Raw genomic sequence first — 21987 nt, forward strand, 5'->3', positions numbered from 1 at the left:
TATAAATCCCTGCCATACAGCTTTACTCTGACAGATGCAGTTACTAAACATTTTATTTGATTTTGCATACACCTGTGGTACAAGTAAACGTTCCTTAATTCCTTCCTCAACAAATGCCATAAACAGGTAATTTTCAACACTAATGTATTAAAAATATTTGTAGTCTATTATCAGGTGTGATATTTCTTTTTATATTACATATCAAATTATAGAGCCTTAATCTTGAACTCTTAAATATTTTCTGTGCACAATAAATGAACTCACTATATATGGCCATATATGGAGAATCCTGCAGTCATAGCATTTCAGTGGTTAGAATACACCTTAATGTTTCTCAACCATACTTTCTATTCATGTTACTATTCCTGAAAATAATTATTTCCAAATGCAGTGGAAAAGAATTTACTTATGGCAAGGTGATGGGTTGAATTTTTTTCCCCCAAATTCATGTTGAAGCCCAATTCCCAAGATCTCCAAATTTAACTGTATTTGGATATAGAACCTTTAAGCAAGTAAGTAAAATAAGACAGGGTGGGCTCTAATATGATCTGACTGTTTTCCTTGAGAAGAAGACATTTGGACACAAAGAGATATTGGGATGCACATGCACACAGAGAAATAAACATGTGAGAACCATGAGAAGGTAAGCCTAAAAGAGAGCCCTCGGAAGAAACCAAACCTGCTGACACCTTCATCTTGGACTTCCAGCCTCCAGAACTATGCGAAAATAAGCTTTTGTTGTTTAAGCAATCCAGTCTGTTGTGGCAGTCCTATAAAACTAATATAAGCCACCCGCACATCACTAATGCAGCCAAATTCATAAAGAATCATGCAGTTGGGTTCTAAAAGACATCTTGACAGGTCTTAAAAGATGACAAGGTGAGACGTCCAAATTTTTTCTAAAACTTCCAAAAAAAGGCAAAAAATGGAATCTTAACAACTATAATTTATTGAGCATGAATGTTGTATCTGGCCTAGTGCCAAGTGCCCCAAACATAATCTCACTTAATTCTCACAAAAATTCCAGGAGAAATGTAGTAGTATAATCATCCCTATTTTCAGATGAGGAAACTGACTACTGGAGATGTTACATGAGTTAATTAAGGGCACAATATTCCCCTCTCCTTTTATTTCTTTTTAGTTAACATGTTGATTTTTCAAGAAATTTTTTGATTGGGGAAAGGGCCTATTTGGTGATGGACTGTCCTGGGAGTGAATCTCTATTTAGCTGTTTCTTCCTATATGATCTAAGGAAAGTCTCTTAATTTCTTTGACTTAGTTACTTCATTTGTAAAATGGAAATAATGACACTTACCTCATAGGATCAACTAAGTGAGATTATGAATATATCTCAGCTACTAGAATGCCCAGCTTATAGCAGAGTTACAATGAAGTGGTAACACACACACACACACACAGAGAGAGAGAGAGAGAGAGAGAGAGAGAGAGAGAGAGAGAGAGAGAGAGAGAGAGACATCTCTCTTCTTCCTGGCCAATATTATACCCAGATAATCACGTAAAGTATTTCAAATGGTGAACTAGAAAGGAAGGAACCATTTGCCACTATGTGGTGAGGTCTAAGTCACATTTAAGTCTAACAGTCTTTCCTCCGGGGTCACTATATATTGCTTACATGTTACAGATCTTACAACTTTATCAAGAAAAGAATTTTCTAAAGGATGAATGCCACATTTTTCAATAAAGATTAATTAATTCTGAATTGGCAGTATCACTTCCTGTATGCAGTTTTGCAAAAAAAAAAAAAGAAAAAAAAGACAAAAAAAAAAACCCTCAACAAGTATTCAAGCCTATCAATGAGATAAATTTTCTCAGGTCAAATTACCAAGGGGACTAAGTTTCAGATTATATGCCTTTTTAAACAAACAACTAAAAAAATGCATAGTATCATTTGTAATCTCAGTAACAGTGGCAAACAACATTGAGAAGTTGGGTGTGTTTTTTAACAGATGAGAAGCGTATACTGGTATGTCTGTTATAGAAAGGAAATGATTCACGCATAATGGGGGATGAAAAATTTCATTTAGTTACAATACTTTCATTGTACTCAAAAGACAAGGAAGTCATGGGTTAACCTATAGAACACCTTTGTAACCTGTATTTGACCTGCAGCTATGCCTTGACGGCTATTTTTCTTGATTAGTGGAGGAATTTTCCATGTTCATAAAGTGATCTTTCAAAAAATATTACTGGATAATATCTATTATTTTATACTCATTCTCATATTCCATTCTAGAGTTGTTATCAGTTAAGTTAAAATTGTTAACTTATCACCTTGCAATTACCATCTATTCAAAGAAGTGGATTAAGCAGAAAATCAATTAACTGATCTACTTAGTACACACTAATAGACTGATCACCCACTAAGTACATATGGTTGTAATTGGTGCTGGGAGATACTAAGAAATACAAATATATAAAATATAAATTATATTTTAAAGTATATAATTATAATGTATGTAATATATATAATGTAATAGTCATATGATATATAATATATATTTATACATTCATAACAGGAGACAATGAGACAAGATATACAGATGCAGAGTCACTGAGTAGAAGTTTACCTCATTTTACCAGTGGGAGACAGAAGTCGTGGTCATCATTTCATCTTAATAGAATGTTAGGAGGTGGTTTGATTAACCTGCTTTTACAGATGAGAAGTAAAGTAACATCTAAGGAAGCACAGATGAGTATGTGGCTAAGCTGATCTGTCTGACTTCAATGAACAGCAATACAGAAGAAGTGTTTAAGAAAGACTAATTTGGCAGGGGTTTACTAAGTCAATAAGAGGGGATGGAAACCAAGCCAAGGAGGTCAACTGGGAAGTCACTGTACAAGTAAGACGACAAGGGCCTCAACTAGGTGGGACAAGGAAATGGCTAGAGATGCAAAGACATTTAGAAGAAGATGATCAGAACTTGATGGAAGTCTGAACATGATTTGAAAGGAGAAGCATGATTTTAAGTTTGTATTATATTATTAGTAAAGTCTGGCAGAATGAGATAGATGGAGGTGGTGGGGAGAGGAGATTAGAAGGTAACTGACTTAGTTTTAAATATTTTCTTTTTATAATAAAATTATGTAAAACATTTCACTGAAATTTGGGAAAGAATAATCTGCAAAAAAGGTAGTTAGGCATACCTAACTGTATATACCCAAGAGCATTAACATGCAGGTTCACATAAAAACTTGTACATGAATGTTCATAGCAGCATTATTCATAATAGCCAAAAAGTGGCAACAATCCAAATGTCCATCAACTGATAAATGGATAAACAGAATGTGGTATGGACTTATAAAGGAGTATCAGTGAGTCATAAAAAGAATGAAGTACTGAGACAATATGGGGGACCCTTGAAACCATTATGCTCAGTAAAAGCAGTCAGTCACAAACGACCACACATAATATGATTCCATTTATATAGACATTGTAAATTTATAGGATCAGAAAGTAGACTGGTTGTTGCCTGGGACTAGGGGATTTGAGGGAACACTGTTAGCAGACTGAAGGTCTATGCCCCTGAAAATTTCCTGTGTTGAAATCTTAATCCCTAAGGTGATGGCATTAGGAACTGGGGGCCTTTGGGAGGTAATTATGTCAAGAGAGGGATTAGTGCCCTTATAACAGAGACCCTGGAAGGCTCCCTTGTCCCTTTTGTCATATGAAGACACAGCAAGATAACGATCATCAATGAATGAGGAAATGAACCCTCTCCAGATACTGGCTCTGATCTTGGACTTCCCAGCCTCCAGAACTATGAGGAATAACTTTTTGTTGTTTATAAGCCAATCCAGTTCATGGTATTTTGTTAGCAACCCAAGCTGACCAAGACAGATTGCTAATGGGTATGGTGTTTCTTTTTGGGGAGATAAAAATGTTCTAAAATTGATTGTGGTGATAGTGGCACAACTCTGTGAATACGCTAAACTGAAAAAAACACTGAATTGTACTATTTATATTGGTGAATTGTGTGGTTTTATCAATTATATTTTGATAGAGCTGTTAAAAAAGTTGGTTAAGAAATTATATTTCCAAGCAAACATTACAGATTCAGGAGGAGGGTAAAAAACTGCTAAGAATTTGGAACCCATCCACACACACACAAAAATAAATAAAAAAAAAAAACTGCTAGGAAAACTGTTAGGTCTACATATATGAAAGGCTTAAGCACATGGTATTAAAGTACAGTGACAAACATTTTACCATATATTCAATCAAGTACTTGTCTGGAGACATGTGCTTCACAAGTTTTGGTAATCTATTGTTATGATCTGAATCTTTCCAAACACCTGATTTATCAGATTAGGGTTAAATAATAAACCAAAAATGTCTATGCATGCAAAAAAAAAAAAAAAAAAAAAAAAAAGGGACTGGTATGAAACTATTATCTTATGCTTCACTTTGGATGGTGAGATGATGAATGATTTGTTTTCTGCATTTTTCTGCTTTTCTATACTGCATTTTATGCATGTTAATTAGTTTTAAAATCAGAAGGAAAAAACCCGACAACATTGCCTCTTGACATATACTGAATGTATATTGATCTGTTCATCTCACCTCTTCATTCCCTACTTTAATACTAATGCACTCTATTATACTTGTTTACCTGTTGGTCTCTACACACAAACTGGAAGTTCTCTGAGGACACAGCCAACCCTTACTTGATTCTGTATTCAGAGTACTTAATTTACTGCCCAGTTTGGCTATAATTGGAACTCAATTAATACATGCTGAGTGGTTATTGCTCCTCCCCGCAAGAAGGATTTCTGTCCCTTCTTCCCTTCAACTTCAGCTCCTCCTGTCTCAAAATTCACTTCCTTGGTTCATCTCTGGGTAACTCAAGTGCAAGCAGGTGTATCTGCAGAGATATGTATATATGATTAGATGTATACACACCAAGAGCCAACTCCAAATCCAATTTATATTGTTGTATCTGTTTATGCTTTAATCTGTCTGTGGCACCAGACAATATCTGCCTGCAAATAATGTGTATTTAAAAACTGGGGCTGGCTGACAATTATTCTCCTATATCCAAAACCTTGCAAAAACCTTCACAGAAGCAGCAGGAACTTTGCCCTCCAGTGCTTGCTTCAGCCAGGTATGCAGGCTAGGGATGGTCTCCTTGGAAGACAAAGAAAGAGAAGTGTTGAAAAAAAGTGTAGCAAAGGCAAAACAGTATAGGATTAAGGAGGGTGGGGAGGGGAAAGACGCACTTGAAGAAGTAAAACTGGTCCAGAAAGGGAGAAGGGCTGGTAGGAAAGAGCACAGAAAAAAACAATTTAAAGCCCAAGTAATGAGAAGGAAAGACTGTGGCAGAAAGAAGAATCTGAGACGAAGTTCCGTCACAGAGACTGAGACTGATAGGAAAAACCCTCTGCCAGGGAAGGGAGGTGCCACTTAGAGGAAAGACTTGTGTCTCTAACACAAGTTAGAGTGTGTGCTGGCATCACTGTCCATAGGAGGGACTATGAGTCTGGTAATTTCCTTAAAAATAAATAGCTGAATTAATTTTTCCTTGTTACCAGATGTGAATAATTTATTTATCCACAGAGGGCTCATATTTACTAGACTATGAGTAACTTCCTCTAGAGAGAGAGGGAGAGAAAGAAAGAGAGGGAGAGCAGAGAGACAAACCCTACCATTTTTCAACTCAAAATTAAGGATCAAAATTAAACTAGAACTCACCAAACTACTTCAGATTTCTGAAACATTACAAAACTCACAAATTAATATATTTACTGAGTCAATTTTACATATGACTAAAATAAGACTAAGTGGTCATTGAGATGAAAAAGTCATCTCTAATCACTGACAAAAATTGAACGAGTATCTCCCATTTGCAAGAAATAATTATTTCTCTTAAATATTCAAAGAATTTCATTTCTATTTTCTCCATGTCATCTCTTCCTGCCTTAGTCTGCTCAGGCTGCAATAACAGAGTACTGCAATCTGGGTGGCTTAAACAACAGAAATTAATTTTCTTGTGGGTCTGGACAGTGGAAAGCCTGAGATCAGGGTGCCAGCATGGTAACTCAACAATTTAGGCTTCTGGTAAGATCCCTCTTCCTGGCTTGTACCTACTTCCTTGCTATGTACTCATGTGGCTAGAGAGAGGGCATGTTCTTTGGTGTCTCTTCTTATAATGGCACTAATCCAATCATGGGAGTTCCATCCTCACGACCTCATTTAACCCTAACAATCTCCCAGAAGCCCCATCTCCAAATAGCATCACAATGGGGGTTAGGGCTTCAACATAAGAATTTTGGAAGGGACACAAACATTCAGTCAGTAACACATCCTTCCTCCCATTACTGAATACAATATACCTTCCATAATTTTAAAATTAAAAAGCTGGGCTGGCACATCCTTGCCCACTATAGCAGCAATGAATGTGATTTGTCTTTCTGTGACTAGGATCCAACTCTTTATTTTATATACTTTTGGATATTTTTTCTTGCCAAATTACATGATTTATTTATTTATTTCCCTTCCAAAGCCTCCCTTATCTCTTGCTCTCCAATCACACTGTTCAGGGGAATTGTTAAGGCTGGGAAAGAAACGATGATATATTTAGCACTTTCTAAGGGCTGGGTTCCTAAAACATTATTGCATTTTAATTCTCACTCTAACTGTGAAGTCAGGCGACTAGCAAGTACTGAATAACTTTGCAACTGAAAGAAAGTTTTAGAAAGAGGAAAATAAATCTGAGTCAAACTTAGGAAGCTACAATTTGCAAGGATAAAAACTTTGTATTAGTGTTATTAACAAATTGGAGGCAAGTCAAGGATATGGTGCCCCCATGGAATCACCCCTGTCCCTCTTGGCTTCTTTAATAGTCAGATATCGCAGGCTCAACACTCCGGGGAATACTGTCTTCTATCTCTTCATATAACCACAGAGCTTGGATAACCCTCCTGCTCCCTTGTGGAAATTCTAGCTATAATACTCACTATACTTTAAATTGGGCTTAGCATTGAAAAACTTTAATGACGACATGCTGGGAGGTCATTTGGAGCAAGGGTGACGGTGTGGTGTGGAGACAGAATAGAAGATTAGAGACGATCAGGGACACCTGGCAACATTAGTGCCATTGATTAATTAGTGAGGCTTTGATTATTAACTGGGCTCAGGGCTTATCAATTGCCTTCACTCTGCAGCAGAACTCTGAACTACAGATATCACTCAACCAAATTAGAACCTCACCATACCCCGTAATAAACTTATTCTGTCTCACAACTCCTAGTCTTGCTTTATACTGTGTCTTCCTGGGAGAGAAGGCAAAGCTTTACCAGGGAATTCGTTCATGAGTGGGAACCTTAGCACTGTTGTTCTTCAATACCTGGTCATTTGGGTAGAAGAGGGCCCAGGAATAGGGTAACCAACGAGCCCAGTTTGCCCAAGATTGTCCCGGTTTCAGTACTGAAAATGCTGTGTCCTGGGAAACCTCTCCGTCCCAGGCAAACCGGGATGGTTGGTCACCCTATCCAGGAGACTCAGAACAAGAGGCTGCAGAAGACAGAATTTTAAAAAAAAATTAAGTTCTTTGTTATTTCAGTGGGGCAGGCTGTTTAAAAAAATCAAATAAGCATACCTCAAAACAATCAGAATGAAAGTGGTCCAGACAGACAGGTTTTATTCTATTTTTTCCTAATAACTCACTGCTACTGTGTAATAAGGGACTAGACTGGGGGCAGTCCCCTCTTCATACCACAATTCAAGATGTTATTTCTCTCTCTCAGTAAATGACTTTGTAAAACTGTATGCATCTTGCCTCTTTGGCAGGGAAAGAGCATTGCCTATGGTTAGGTCCACAGGGTTAAATTAATAGTCTGCAGGAAGTGCTGGATCTAAGGAGGCAACCACAACTAGGGGGTCACTGGGGGGAGCTATCTACACATATAGGATGACAAGGAGATTTCATCCAATTTGGTTGGTAGTGATAGGTAGGCTGTAAGCTGGGTTGAGAATGATTCTCAAGTGCTATGTAGGTGTAATGAGAGAGTGCTACATTAATCAGTAACACACACCTCTGAAAACGAACTAGCTAAGTGAATCAAGTTTTCTCTCATGATAGGCTGACTTCAAAACAATATTGACACAAGGAATAAAAATTAGAAAATACAAAAGTAAGTCTGTCTAATAGAGACATTTCAACCAGCACATACTACATACATTACGGTAACCAAAATGTGGCTCTCAAAACCACTTCTTACTTTTAACCTCTGAATCCACTGGTTTTGTCTTCAACACAACATTTTTTTGCCAAAGGCAGTCTTATGGGCTCTGTTGTGGGTGCGTCTTTGAGTATATAATTATCATCACCTCTATGCTCACACACCTTTCTCTTGCAAAAACTCTAATATTGACATCAGCCGGATGTCAACAAAATGACATCTTTCTGAGGCTGAAGGTTTTCACGTTGCCTTTGGGGGAAAATAATCACTAGACATTTTTCTGAAATGGAAGTGTCTATTGGCTGAAGTGGCTTCTTTAAAAAAAAAGAAGGTTTGCTCAAAATGGAACCAAAAGTATCAGTCATAGAGCATTACAAATGATCTAAAAATATTCTCAAATTGGATTCAATCATGGGTTAAAAATAGTCCAAACACGGAAAGACTGATTTTCTCATTTTTTCCTTAAAAAATTATAATGTGCTCAACATATAAATAAGGGCTCTGGCCCTTGAATGTCAGTGATGTTGTCTACCAGTGTCTAGTATTGAGAGTTTAGTGTGATGATTAATCAACAAAAGCTAGCATTTATTTGATCAGAATAAAATTTTACTGGCCCAACTGCAAGTTAAACTTTTTCAAAAAGCTTATTTACTGAATTTATATGCTGAATGATACATCATGGATACTGTCAAAAATAGCAAATGATTGCATGCCTGTATCAAAACATCTCATGTACACCATATATATCTACTATGTAGCCACAAAAATTCAAAATAAAAAATTTAAAAAGTAACAGATTATTTTGATTATAAAATATATATATGCATTGTAGAAAATTTGGAAAATAGAGTAAATAGATGAAAATAAAATACACAGCATCGCTTCCATTCTTTTCTCTTTTTATATACAAATGGATATGATTGTATCTCTAAAGATTTTTTTTTCTTTCCAAATAAGCTAAGATGGCACCATATCCCAGGGCAGGATCTGAGTCTTGACTACAGTCCTTAGTTTTGAACAAGTACAGGGTGACAAGAAAGTGTATAACAAAGCTATGACTGAATAAAACTCAAACCTTGGTGAAGACAAGAATCAAGGACACATTAAAAAAACCATGGGTACACACACATTTTTCACCTACCTCTTAGTTTATATCTTATGACAGGGAGCAGGAGTAATCTTTTCTTTTTCCTTTATGAATGGTAAAGACAACTGGTATCCTGTCTGAATATAATATGCCTATCCAGCACACATTGGGTAGAATCCAATGATGTGTGATAACTCAACAATTTGGTACAGGAAACAGAGCCCACAACATTCCTCAGAAATTTCACAGGCAATCTAGACAGAACAGACCTATTTGAATAGGGATTTTTTGTTCAGTAATATTTGAAGGATGCAATTTTTCACGGTGGATACATTGGGTTTGTGACAGATGCAAATTCAGATATGAATAAAACACAATTAAATGATTCAGACTCTGGAGCTGTGCTTCCACAGACCTGATTTCTGCATGGGCCAAACAAAGGAAAGTTGGTGTTTGACAACTGTGGATGACTCATCAGAGGAAGTTCTTACCATGTGGATGTGCTTGTTGAAATAAAACTGGTTAACAAAGCTAGCTTTTTTTTTTTCTCCCTCTGTGGGCCAGCGAGGGTTTCATTTTAGGAAATGGAAGTGTCAATGTGGACAAACTGTTCTGAAGTATTTATAGCATAATGTAATGTGTTAGTTTCCTTAAACTGCCTTTGGACAAAGAATATGTGAATGGAAAATAAGATCTGAATTTCTAATACTGTCTTGTGTCATCTGAACTGTATTATGAGTATAAAATGATTTAGCACTGTGATATGTACAGACTGTGATAGGAATGTAGTGTAGCTACAGTGGGGTGTGCTAGTGGCTTTCCAATTAATTTTAAGAGCTCTTTTATTCATTAAGGATATTACACCTTTGTCATATTCATTCATTTTCTCCAAGACTATCACGTGCTTTTTAACTTGGCAGTGTTTTTATTTTCTGATGAACAAACGTTTTTGGTTTTATATAATCAAGTATACTAGTATTTTTGTTTGTGACTTCTTAATGCTTTGAAAATATATCTCCATTCTAGGGTCACAAATACTTCTCACAATTTCTTTATTCTTTTATGGTTTCACTTTTAATATTTAACTCTTTAAGCCATCTGTCATTTGTTCTGTGGTAAGGAATAGTGATAATCTAATCAGGTTACCATTTTTCCCCCATGAAATTGACCAATTACCCTATTCTCATTTGTTGCATATGCCGTTCTGTCCTCCTGGATTTGTGATTTATGATAAGTTGCATCACTTCCTAAATTAGGGTTTCAAGTCTCATTCTCTATTCTGTTCCATTAATGTCTGTCACTTCTGCTGGTACCACATTATTTTTATTACTGTAATTGCATAATGTATTTTAGTGCTTGGTAGCAGGAGTTTCTCTTCATAACTTTTTTTTTTTGTAACAAAAAATTCTTGGCTATTTTCACCAGTTTAACTTTTCCAAATGCATTTCAGGAAATCCCACTGGAATTCTGACTGGAGTTGCATAAACCTATGAATTAATTTGGAAAGATTTTATATCCTTACAACCATTCAATCCTCTTGTTTGGGAAAATGGAATATTTAATATCTTTCTAATAATCAAATATTCTCTATATCTAGGTAAGTCATTTTTATGTCTATCAATCAAGTTTTATAGTTTTCTTGATACAAGTTCCACACATTGATTTACATCCATCTACATTTTTGATTTTTATACTGGGAATGAGATGGAGCTGCTGCTAACTCTGGAGAAACTTACTGCTGATCTTTTACCTTTGGACATGATCCTGACTATTCTCCTGAGTGAGGGATTATCTTAGATTTGAAAAGTGTAGGAAGCAAAGGACAAGAGGGATATGTGGGGGGATGTAGTAGAGTCTGTTTTATATTCATAGTGAGAAGACTCTGAACCTCCCAGGAGGGCTCTAAAGGTTAAAAAACATGCAACCAAAAGCACCGAAGATTAGTAAAAAGAAATAATGTGCAGTAAGTGCTCAGAGGGATGACTCATTGCATTGGATCATCCTTGGGAAACCACCTACTAAGCAGAATTTAGCAGCTGAAGCGTTATTTTTGGTGCACAGTTTATTGCTACTTCCTCTTGGGAAAAAAAGATTAATCCTAGCTCCCTAAAACACTTAAGAATGGTCATCCTGGCAAACCAGCGTGTCAGGTAACAATGCTGTTTCTAGATTAGGGCAGTGTTGGGTCCCCTGTAGAGATTTCTTTAGAACAAGAGAGAAGTACTTTACCACATGTTATGGAAAGGAGTATAGACCAGGAGACAGAAGATCCAGCTCTTAATGCTGGCTCTGTAACTGATTAACAAATAAATCCCAGAGTGCAGGCAGGCCACTTAATCTCTGCTCATCTGTAAAAAAACAGATATCACAGCTTCTGTCGTACTTCATATCACGGATGAAAATAACACAAAACAATAAACCATGTGAATAAAGCAGTTAGAACTGCTGAGAAATAAAATTAACCTGCTCAGTAAAAGTAAGGCTACCAATCAAGAACAAATAGAACGAACTCTTACTTGTTCCAAAGTTATTTATTTTTGCTTAGTACTGTATTACCTTCTCCTTTTTCTCTGCCCTGTGGTTTCTTTTCCTTGTTTCATTATGACTAAATATGCAAGGAAAATTCAGTGCTGTTATTTTGGTCCTATATTTGGACCAAATCTCTAGATTTAATTTACCCATGATACCCTTCTGTGCTATTTACAAAGATCACTAAGAAAACTTTAAATATGATGAAGTTAGGAAAATGACAAATAAGGAGATAAATGCGTTTCCTTATTTAGGTGAGGACTATGGCTGAGGAGATTCTGTAACTTAGACATAGTCAGGGACATGATAAGAGCAGGAGCTGTAATCAGTTTTGCTAGTCATGATTTCTAAACAATACTATTTTATCAAGTATTTAAATGCAATCTATCACAGCACATTTAAAAAAGTTGTAGCAAATATTTTTCAATTTGTTATTATTTTTTGAGACAAGGTCTCATTCTGTTGCCCAGGCTGGGGTGCAGTGAAGTGATCTCAGCTTGCTGAAGCCTCCACTTTCCAGGCTCCATCATTCACCCACTTCAGCCCCCTGAGTAGCTGGGACCACAGGGGTGTGCCACCACACCTGGCTAATGTTTGTTTTGTAGAGATAGGGTTTTGCCATGTTGCCCAGGCTGGTTTCAAACTCCTGAGCTCAAGCGATCCACCGCCTTAGCCTCGCAAAGCGCTGGGATTACAGGTGTGCACCACTGTGCCCAGTTAACACAAATATTAAGGTCTACTTCCGGTTTCAGGACAAACTATTTAGCTTATTTATGAAGCAAATGAACTTACAAGAATGAGAAGGCTGAGGGGATATGATTATATATAAGATCCATTTGCATTATACATTCTCTAGAGAGGTACAACTGTCATATTTTTGATTTTACAACTGTAAGAGAAAAGTATCACTGGCAAAAGTTTTATGTCACTCATAAGAAATGAAACAGTATTTGATAAAAAACAGCATGTATGGGAAGAAATAATTACATTTTGGTAAATATATATGTTAAAAAAGATAAAATATCTATGAAATGTGCGTTTTTCCCCCCTGAGACGGAGTGCCCAGGCTGGAGTGCAGTGGCACAATCTTGGCTCACTGCAACTTCTGCCTCTCGGGTTCAAGCGATTCTCCTGCCTCAGCCTCCCAAGTAGCTGGGATTACAGGTATGCGCCACCATGCCGGCTAACTTTTGTATTTTTAGCCGAGACGGGGTTTTGCCATGTTAGCCAGGCTGGTCTCGAACTCCTGACCGCAGGTGATCTGCCCACCTCGGCCTCCCAAAGTGCTGGGATTACAGGTGTGTGAGCCACTGAGCGTAGCCCGATTGCTTGTGTATTCCTAAGTGAAAACTTCAAAAATTTTGCTAGTATATTACTTTCTAATATGAAAGCACAATAAAAGTTGTTAAAAATACAGCCATATGTTGCTACACTTATGGTTTTAGAAAGAGATGAATATGTAGACATAAAAAAAAAAAAAGCTTCAGGAGGTATTTCTTCTATAATGTACTTAAGACTATGTGGCCACAGAGGGCTGTCAGGTTTTATAGACCTACGGGTTAAACAGCAACTGACTGTTTTACTCAAAAACTCCTTTTGAATTCGGAAAACAATTTAGTCATGTCTACTTCCAATATAAAGGATAATTACTGACCAGTTAGACTTCATGATCATCACTGTAGTCTTGGCATTATAACTGAGGGACATAATTTCCTTGAAAATGAAATTTAGGTTCTTTCAAACTATAAAATAACTTCTGACCACTTTGGCTAGATTAAAATCTTGAAGGAATTTTAAGGAAATATATAAGAGACTTTCACCTGAAGATCATTATTTTTAAGAAATTAAGTAGATAAAAACCAGTGTGACCTAAAAATGTTGAGTAAATAACTTTTCTTCAACATCAACAGTTAATAATAATAATAAATGCAATTTACTGAACACTTATTATGGGAAAGGGGCTGCTTTGCTTTGTTTTACATATGTTGTCTCATTTACTCCTAATAACAGTTTGCTAGGTAAATATCATTATCCTCATTTCAAAGGGAGAAACTGAGATTTAGGTTAAGTCAAGATCAAATATCAAATTAAAAAACTCTAACATCTACTATGCAATAAGAGCCAACGACAAGGCCAATGGTATACATACAAGGTGATTACCATGTTTTAGGGAAGCAGAACAAAGAGAACGTTGAGATAAATTTCAAAATTTGATCACTTGCTGAAGGCACTAAAAAAAAAAATGAAAGTTTGTACTGTGTTCATTTATCTCATCTAATTAAGTAGAGCCCTTTAAAGCTTACAAAGCATTACGAGTAAAAGTATTAAACATATTACAAATAACATGTTGGTATATTTCGTTAATAGATGTTGTATGCATTGCTCATAAAATGCACCTTCAGATGGTATAATTTTAGCTCGTAACTAATGTATACTTTGGATTACTGTGGTTTTGCATGCTAAAAAGTTTAAAAGACATTTTCATTTTCTTTACATGGAAATTCATAAATTTGCCAAAAGATATAAAAAACAAACTTTTAGTCTATCTTTGGTATTATTTTTACGAACATCAGTATATTTTTAAAATAAATGATGTATTTCAAAAGATGAACTTGGAAGTAGGAAGGCGTTGATACCAGGGAGGAGGCTGCAGGCTGAGCATGGAGCAGAGTGACTCTGCCACACCAATCCCACGTTCCACAACTGAACAATGTTTTACTGTCTCATGTCTTACTGACCCACTCATTTGAGGCTGAACTTTTCTGGTACCTTTACCCGCTCGTTTGGGAATTCTGCCAATGCCCAGATAAAAGGATGCTTCAGAGCAAATTGGGGTCTGCCTCACTGAGTCTTGCTTTGTGCCTGCTCTGACAGGCAGCAGGACAACACACCCTGTGTTGACCCTCCAGACTGGGCAGGAACCTCAGTCCAGCTCTGCCACTGACCGGCTGTGACCCTCGTGGGCAACACTAACTCTGAGACTCGGAGTCTCTTTAGTCTATTCCAGAGTGGGTTCCTTGAATGCCTTGAAGGAACATCACTTACCTATTAAATTATAATAAAAATGTCCACAAATAAAATATGTCTTCTTCATTAGCGCTTGAAGATGTCTTTTGACCCCACCCCAGAGTTAAACAAACATTGGATGCCAATGATATGCTGAAAATTACTAACTTTTGCTTTTCAAGGAGAACCACCATATCTCATCAAATCTAAAATGTCACCAATTGACTGCAATTCACATTTTGATTTTAGAAATAAATGCAAAAAAAATGTAGATCTCAGAAACACTGTAATGTGGTAGAATAGTTGGCAAAATAGCAACTTTCTTGTTGAGGGGTGATGAAATGCTTCAGCTACACCGTATTCAGATTCTCCTGATGTTACCCTGGGACTTACATTGCCTGCTTCTTTATGAATCTACTTAATATTCCATTCAATGAATACAGATTTACTGAAAATACTTTCTCAAAATATTAAAGAAAAATCTTGGAGTTTTGGTGAACACACGTAGAAAGCTGCTTCCTTAAAAGTTCTTGAAATAAAAAAAGTACACATGAGATAGATTCTTTGCTAAGCACTTCTCAGTTACAATGAGTTATTTCTTGATAACCAATGAACAATAGCGACATTATTAAACATTTGTTCTGCAAAAGGCAGTAAAAAGGACTATGGGGTAAACTCTTTGGATGTAACTTGGTGACCACATTCTTAGGTTCTTTTGCATATTAGTGGTCTGAGGAGCATGTCAGGAGACTGACGAAAATAGTCTCAATTAAACGCCATTCTCTTCCTTCAAGAAAAGCTTTCTTGCTCAGCAGTATTACTGGACAGCATGGCTTTGGTGCTTACAGCCTTCCTGTTCTCACTGGAAAATTGGAGTCAGTGTCTTAGGCACCACCATGCTGAGGCACCCTCATGCCTAATGATCACATCAGACTGTGCAGGCTTCAACCACTTTAAACAATTTCCTTTGTCTCCCCTTCCTTTTCTGTAAATTTTTTTGTTGTTTGGTTGTTATGAGTAGTGACAGTTTCTGGTTTCTTTCGTTTACCAACGGTTTCCTTTACCACAGCCTCTATTCCTCCTGCTGGAAGCCTGGCACCATTGGAAGCTGGAAGAAAAACCACAACTGAATAGCCTGGCACTTACTTTAACAGTCATTTCCAACCACAGATTAATACTGTTACTGGATTTGACTAACGGCTCTCAATCAGCCCAACTGTCATCGCTTGAGAACATGCTAGTCAGTGAAAGTTAAAAAGGAAACTATAAGCAAATCCAAATTATGGTATAATTTTTCTGACTGCTTATCTTTTGAAGCCAAAGGTATCTATCTCTCTAAATCTTCTTCTGGGTTCTCCTTAATAATATGTTTAATGTATAGATCAGGAGATAATACACCACCTGGCTGCAACTAGGGGGAGGTTGAAGTCAGGAGGTAAGGGTTGCCACAGGTACTGGCTAGCCCATGGAACGTATATGTATCCTGCACCTTGCTCTGCCCACCTTTGGAAACAGCACTGCAAACAGCTGGTGTTAAATGTGCTAAGTAGCCAGCATCAAAGTGCAAATGGAAGGGGGCCCTCATGGAGGTTCTGTGTTGATAACAGTGATGTTCAATGCTAGCCTATCACAAACAGGAACCAGGTTTTTCTCTTTTTCATCTACTTTGACATAGTAGACTTCAGGTCCAGTGCAGCTGATAGGATTTTTCAATAGGTACAAAAGAAGGATCGTATAGCACATGATATAGTATATGACTAGCTTAACGAAAATAAGAGTCTATCCCAACTTGGAGCTTCCCGTATCAACAAAAACTCCATTTTCTATGATTGAAGGCTTTGAAAACTTACTAATCCCAGCTTTTGGTCCTGACAGAATCTAACCTACAGACACAGAGAAGAGAATGTGGATGACTACTACTTCCTGACTGATGACTTCTGGGTCTTACTCTGGGTATTTCACACACATTTAATCCCAATCTTCTGCCTTAAAAATGTATTGAACGACATTCATTTAATACACCCCTGGAGGGAAAATAAAGTAGAAAAATCTTTCTGGAGGGCAATTTCGCTCCATGTATCAAAGGGCTCAGGGTTTTGAATATGCTTTGTATCACTATTCCACTTCTGGGAATTAGTCCTAAAGGAGTAATAATGAGAATGAAGAAAACTTTACTTATACGAATGTGCATCACAGCTTTCCTTAAAGTCGCGCAAATTTCATTCACTCAACCAATATTTACTACACACCTACTATATGCCAGGGAATATTTAAATACAAATAAATAAGATCCAGATATATTTTTATATAAGAAAAGCAGATTACAAAAAAGGGTGATCTAATTTTATAAGAAAATTAAAATGTTATAATGCATAGGAAAAACAGTTGAAAGATAATTATGAAACCATTAGTAACGGTCATCTCTTGATCAGTGGTTTATGGTTTATTTTTCTTTCCTCTTAGTTTTATTTTAAAGTAAGTATCTTGTAAAGAGCCACTAGACACTATGTAAATCTCCTGATCAAATTTCCACTCAGTAGTTTTAGCATCATCCACTGATGATTTTCTAACTCCATCATTCACTCTGTTATTATTGGTTGTCAGTCTACTGTAAGACAAAGCTCTCTTTTATTCCACTTTATTTATATCAGCATGGACTCATGGATTTTAATTTTATTCAGGAGATTATAATCCTTTACTATAATTATGCATTTTGATGCCCAAATTGTCTCATATTTGTCCAGTGGCTCCTTCAAGCTAAATTCTGTGCCTTTTTGATGTGTTCCCATATATATATATTTTTTGAGACGGAGTCGCGCTCTCTCACCCAGGCTGGAGTGCAGTGGCACGATCTCAGCTCACTGCAAGCTCCACCTCCTGGGTCCACGCCATTCTCCTGCCTCAGCCTCCCGAGCAGCTGGGACTATAGGCACCTGCCAGCACGCCTGGCTAATTTTTTGTATTTTTAGTAGAGACGGGGTTTCACCGTGTTAGCCAGGATGGTCTTGATCTCCTGATCTCGTGATCCACCCGCCTCGGCTTCCCAAAGTGCTGGGTTTACAGGTTTGAGCCACCGCGCCCGGCCCCTGTTCCCATATTTTTTGAGCATCTTCTTACTTTCTGGTATAGCAAGATACTATAGACTTATACTCTTTAGTCGTATTTTAAAAGCTCTACAACAACCATGTACACTTTTGTTAAATGAAAGAATGTAATACATACTATTTTAAAAATAATCTTACATAAGATGCATACATTATACAGATTTTTATAAGATTTTTTTTTTTTAAAGTCCAGATTGCTGATCCTACATGGTTCAGGAATATTAAAACAAATGGGCCTTTTGAGTTCCACCTGAGATGGGAGAGGATAGCACCTGTCTTATAAACCAATATGAAAGGAAATTATGTCTAGTGAGATCATTAAATGCATAAGTCATTGCTCTTTACTTGATTAAAACCAGAAAGCCAGCCCCACAGCCTTAGATAAGAAAGGCAACAGTTAAAGTACATTCTGTTTGATTAATTAATGTCTCACAGTCAAATGTCTCTGTCTCACCCCTTAGCAAACTGCATAGAAGAATGGTGAGACACCATCATTTTCATCTGAGTGATTGAGTTTCTTCCTGCTGACTGTTTGGAGTTCCCCTATGAGCTGGCGTAAGGTACTTCTTCCTGTGGCTCACAGTAAGACTCTGAGAGCTTTGGGGACTGCCCTCTGGATTACGTGAGGAACTATGGAAAACAAGGGAAGACCAAGTAGGAGCCCCCAACTCCTCCTTGTGGAGCAGTCAGCTGACCCCATGCCTTGACCACAGAGCCCTGCCTAGTTTCTTTCATCTTATTAGATGGGTTTCCTTAAACTCACTTGCGTGCTCAGCCTTTTGCCAGACTCTAGGACCAGCTCTGGCCTTTGTGGTGACTGTGGTGGGATACAGGGGGAGAGACATAAGGAGCACTACAATGATTAGTCATCACTTCACTATTGAGTCATTCGGCCATGCCGCCCAGCCTGCTGTGACCTCAGTTCATGCTGTGTACCCCAGGCTCGAGGCTCTGTCTAGAATTCCAGTACTCCAGGTCCTTGGCCTTTTTTGACTCTGAATTATTCTAATGTCTTCTGTTCCCTCTGACAAGAAGCCATCCTTTATCCTGTTCTGGAAAAATGATACACCAAGGTAATTTAACATTATTAACAGAAAGTTCAGTGGCTAAGTTTCACTGAACATGTACAATGCAAAAGACAAAAGTACTTTATACATACTGTTTAACCTCAGATCAATGCTATGTGGGGGATATATATTAATATCCTCATTTTACAATTGAGGAAACTGAGGTTGAGGGATGGTTAATAATAACTCATCATCACGGAGCTAAGAAGTGATAGAGACAACTAGATGCTCCAAAGTTGGCTCTCATGTCCACTTCACTACATTGCATCATTTGGCTATGACTACGGAACTGCTAGTGGACTTGAGACTCAGGCTGAAAAAAGCAGTGTTTTTTTTTTGTTGTTGTTTGTTTTTGAGACAGGGTCTACCTCTGTCACCCAAGCTGGAATGCAGTTGTGTGATCACAGCTCAATGCAGCCTTGACCTTCTGGGCTCAGGTGATCCTCTCACTTCAACCTCCAAGGTAGCTGGGACTATAGGTATGCACCAACACACCTGACTAATTTTTTGTAGAGACAGGGTTTGGTCATGTTGCCCAGGTCAGTCTTGAACTCCAGGACTCAAGCGGTCTGCTTGCCTTGGCCTCCCAAAGTGTTGGGATTACAGGCTTAAGCCACCACGCCCGGCCAAATCCCAGGTTTTTAAAAATACAAATGAACAAATGGGAATAACACTGGTAAGCCTGATGTTGAGACCAAGTAGTGTTCTTCAGTTGGTTCTAAGAAAAGAAAGAGGTGATCCCAAGGAGCCTGTAAGTCCATGAATAATTTGGAACAGGTTTGCCATTACAGCATGCTTCAGCAGCTCATTCACTCATTCAGCACATTTGGAGTCTGTGATGTGCTTATCACTATGCTGAGTGTAGGGAACACAGAAATAAGACTGATGGGCGGGGGGGGGGGGGGGGGGGGGGGGGGGGGCGGGGTCCTTGCCCTTGTGAGGCTTACAGTTTAGGAAGAAAGAAAATCATTAAATAAGTGTTAAGTGTTATGAAGAAAATAAGATATGCTGGTGGAGAAGAATAGAAAAAGCCGCTTTAAGGAGGTGACATTTAACCTAAAGGATGAAACAGAAGAGGCAGGGCTGCTGAAGTCTATTCACTTTCTTTTCATCTTTGGTTGTAGCTAGACTTTTTGAGTACTCTTCAAGGGAGCTTTATGACTTGGGTTCTGTTAAACAAGTCAACCACAATGTTATAATCCATGTGCTTTATCACGAATGGTTTCTTTCACCCTGTTCAAAACATCACAAATGTGATATAAATGGGACACTTACTATTCAGTCTAAAACTGTTCTCATTTATTTATTTATTAAATACAGAAAAATCCCTTTAGAATCAGGGATAAGAGGAAAGGTCTTTGTGTTTCGCAGAGTTCATCCAAGTATACTATTTGTTTCTTCCCCATGGAATTGCCGTATCAGCTTTAGGAAAGATGATGAAAGAAAAGAAATGGGCCCAGAGGGACCTAAGGAAACCAGGCCAAGCTTGCTGTTCATGTGGACCCTTAGGGGGTGAATGGAAGGCAAAAGCAGAGAACTGGGTCCAATTTTCTTTCTCAGTGCTATCTGTGCAGTGGTCAGATGTGGCACTCACAACTAAAAAGGCTTTTGAAACAGCACTGGTGAGTCCTGACCTCCCTTCTTCAAATTTCTGAAAATGATACATTTTATTATCTCATGAGTAGAGATACTAGAGATTCCTCTTAAAGCAGGAGGTGGAGACCTAGGGTCCCTTTCTTTGCTATAATCTAACTGCATTTTTTCTGGGAGAACAGAAGCTCCCCATGGATATGTGGGGTTGAGACAAGTGGCTATTTACAGTTAAGAAGGGAATATTTTTGAGGTTTAGAGAATTCAAATCACGATTACTATCTCATGTTCAAAGACTGAAATAAAAATGGCTGCGTACTCTTTTCATGGAGCAATTTGACATTCTGAGGCCCTCTACTCCCTGGCTTCCAGAAATCTATTTTTCCCTCCATCACAATATTTCCTTTAACTACTGAATAATTAACTCTGGTCACTAACCTAGTCTCATAGGAAGAAGGCTTGTGAAATCTGCTCCTGATGCATGTAATAAGTGTAGAAGGACACATTAAGTAATGTGTACAGTCGGGGAAGGCCAAAATTCCTTTCCCAAGGCCTGGTCCACCCTGAAACAGAGGAAGGAAAGCTCATACTTTAATTATTGAACAGGCATTCCAATGGTTCACACATTACCCGGACCTTAGAAGTTTCTTCTATCATACAGAAGGAACCTGGATCAGCACGCTCACCTGCTCTTCTTTGTCTGCCAGTGGAACTCCACACCAACTGACCAAAGCTGTCACCACCCCAGGCTGCCAATGTGGGCCTCCAGATTGTGAGGCCACAGCGTCAGATATAAGGCCTGGCACTGCACTGCCACAGTGCTGCATGTCCAAAGAGGCAAGCAGCCAGGCAGAACCCTCTCTGTCACAGCTTGGCCACCCATCTGAGAGGGAAGACAAATCCCATTTCATCGGGTTTGGCATGGAAAGCAAATTGCTCACCCCCACACGCAAAAGCACTTGAGTGGCAGAAGGAAAAGTACACACCCCAGGTGCGAATACAAAAGTGGGTCTCTTTGGGATGAACCTTCTGGTTAATTTGATTTGGAGTCTATAGTGTTTTCACTCAGCTCTCATCGGTTTTTAAGCCGTATTACAGCTCCCGGCCTTCTAGGATAATTCTCTTAATGAAGTAATGAAATGCCAAAGTAATGGCATCACAGGGCTTTGCCCTTTCCTGCTTTTTAAAGGCCATCAAAACCATCATTCCTTAACATACCCATACAGGAAAAAAGATGAGGCTTATCTTGTTTTTAAGCTATTGTGTTGCCAGCATTTCCATCGTACAAGAAAGATAAGTAAATACTTGCAAAATAAAGTCTGACCCAAGCTTCACCTGATATGTGGTTTCTATCTTGCTGAGTGCACATGATAATAAGATTTCAAATCAGCATTAGAAACCATGG

The 21987-nt window shown here is 38.0% G+C and overlaps 1 protein-coding gene across 3 annotated transcripts in view; it reads right to left on the reverse strand.

The window, feature by feature from the left end:
• CDK6 (cyclin dependent kinase 6) overlaps window positions 1-21987 on the reverse strand; it is a 236096-nt gene that overhangs the window by 19481 nt on the left and 194628 nt on the right. The window lies entirely within an intron of this gene.

The sequence above is a fragment of the Rhinopithecus roxellana genome, chromosome 6 (genome assembly GCF_007565055.1).
Source record: "Rhinopithecus roxellana isolate Shanxi Qingling chromosome 6, ASM756505v1, whole genome shotgun sequence".
Lineage (NCBI taxonomy): Eukaryota > Metazoa > Chordata > Mammalia > Primates > Cercopithecidae > Rhinopithecus > Rhinopithecus roxellana.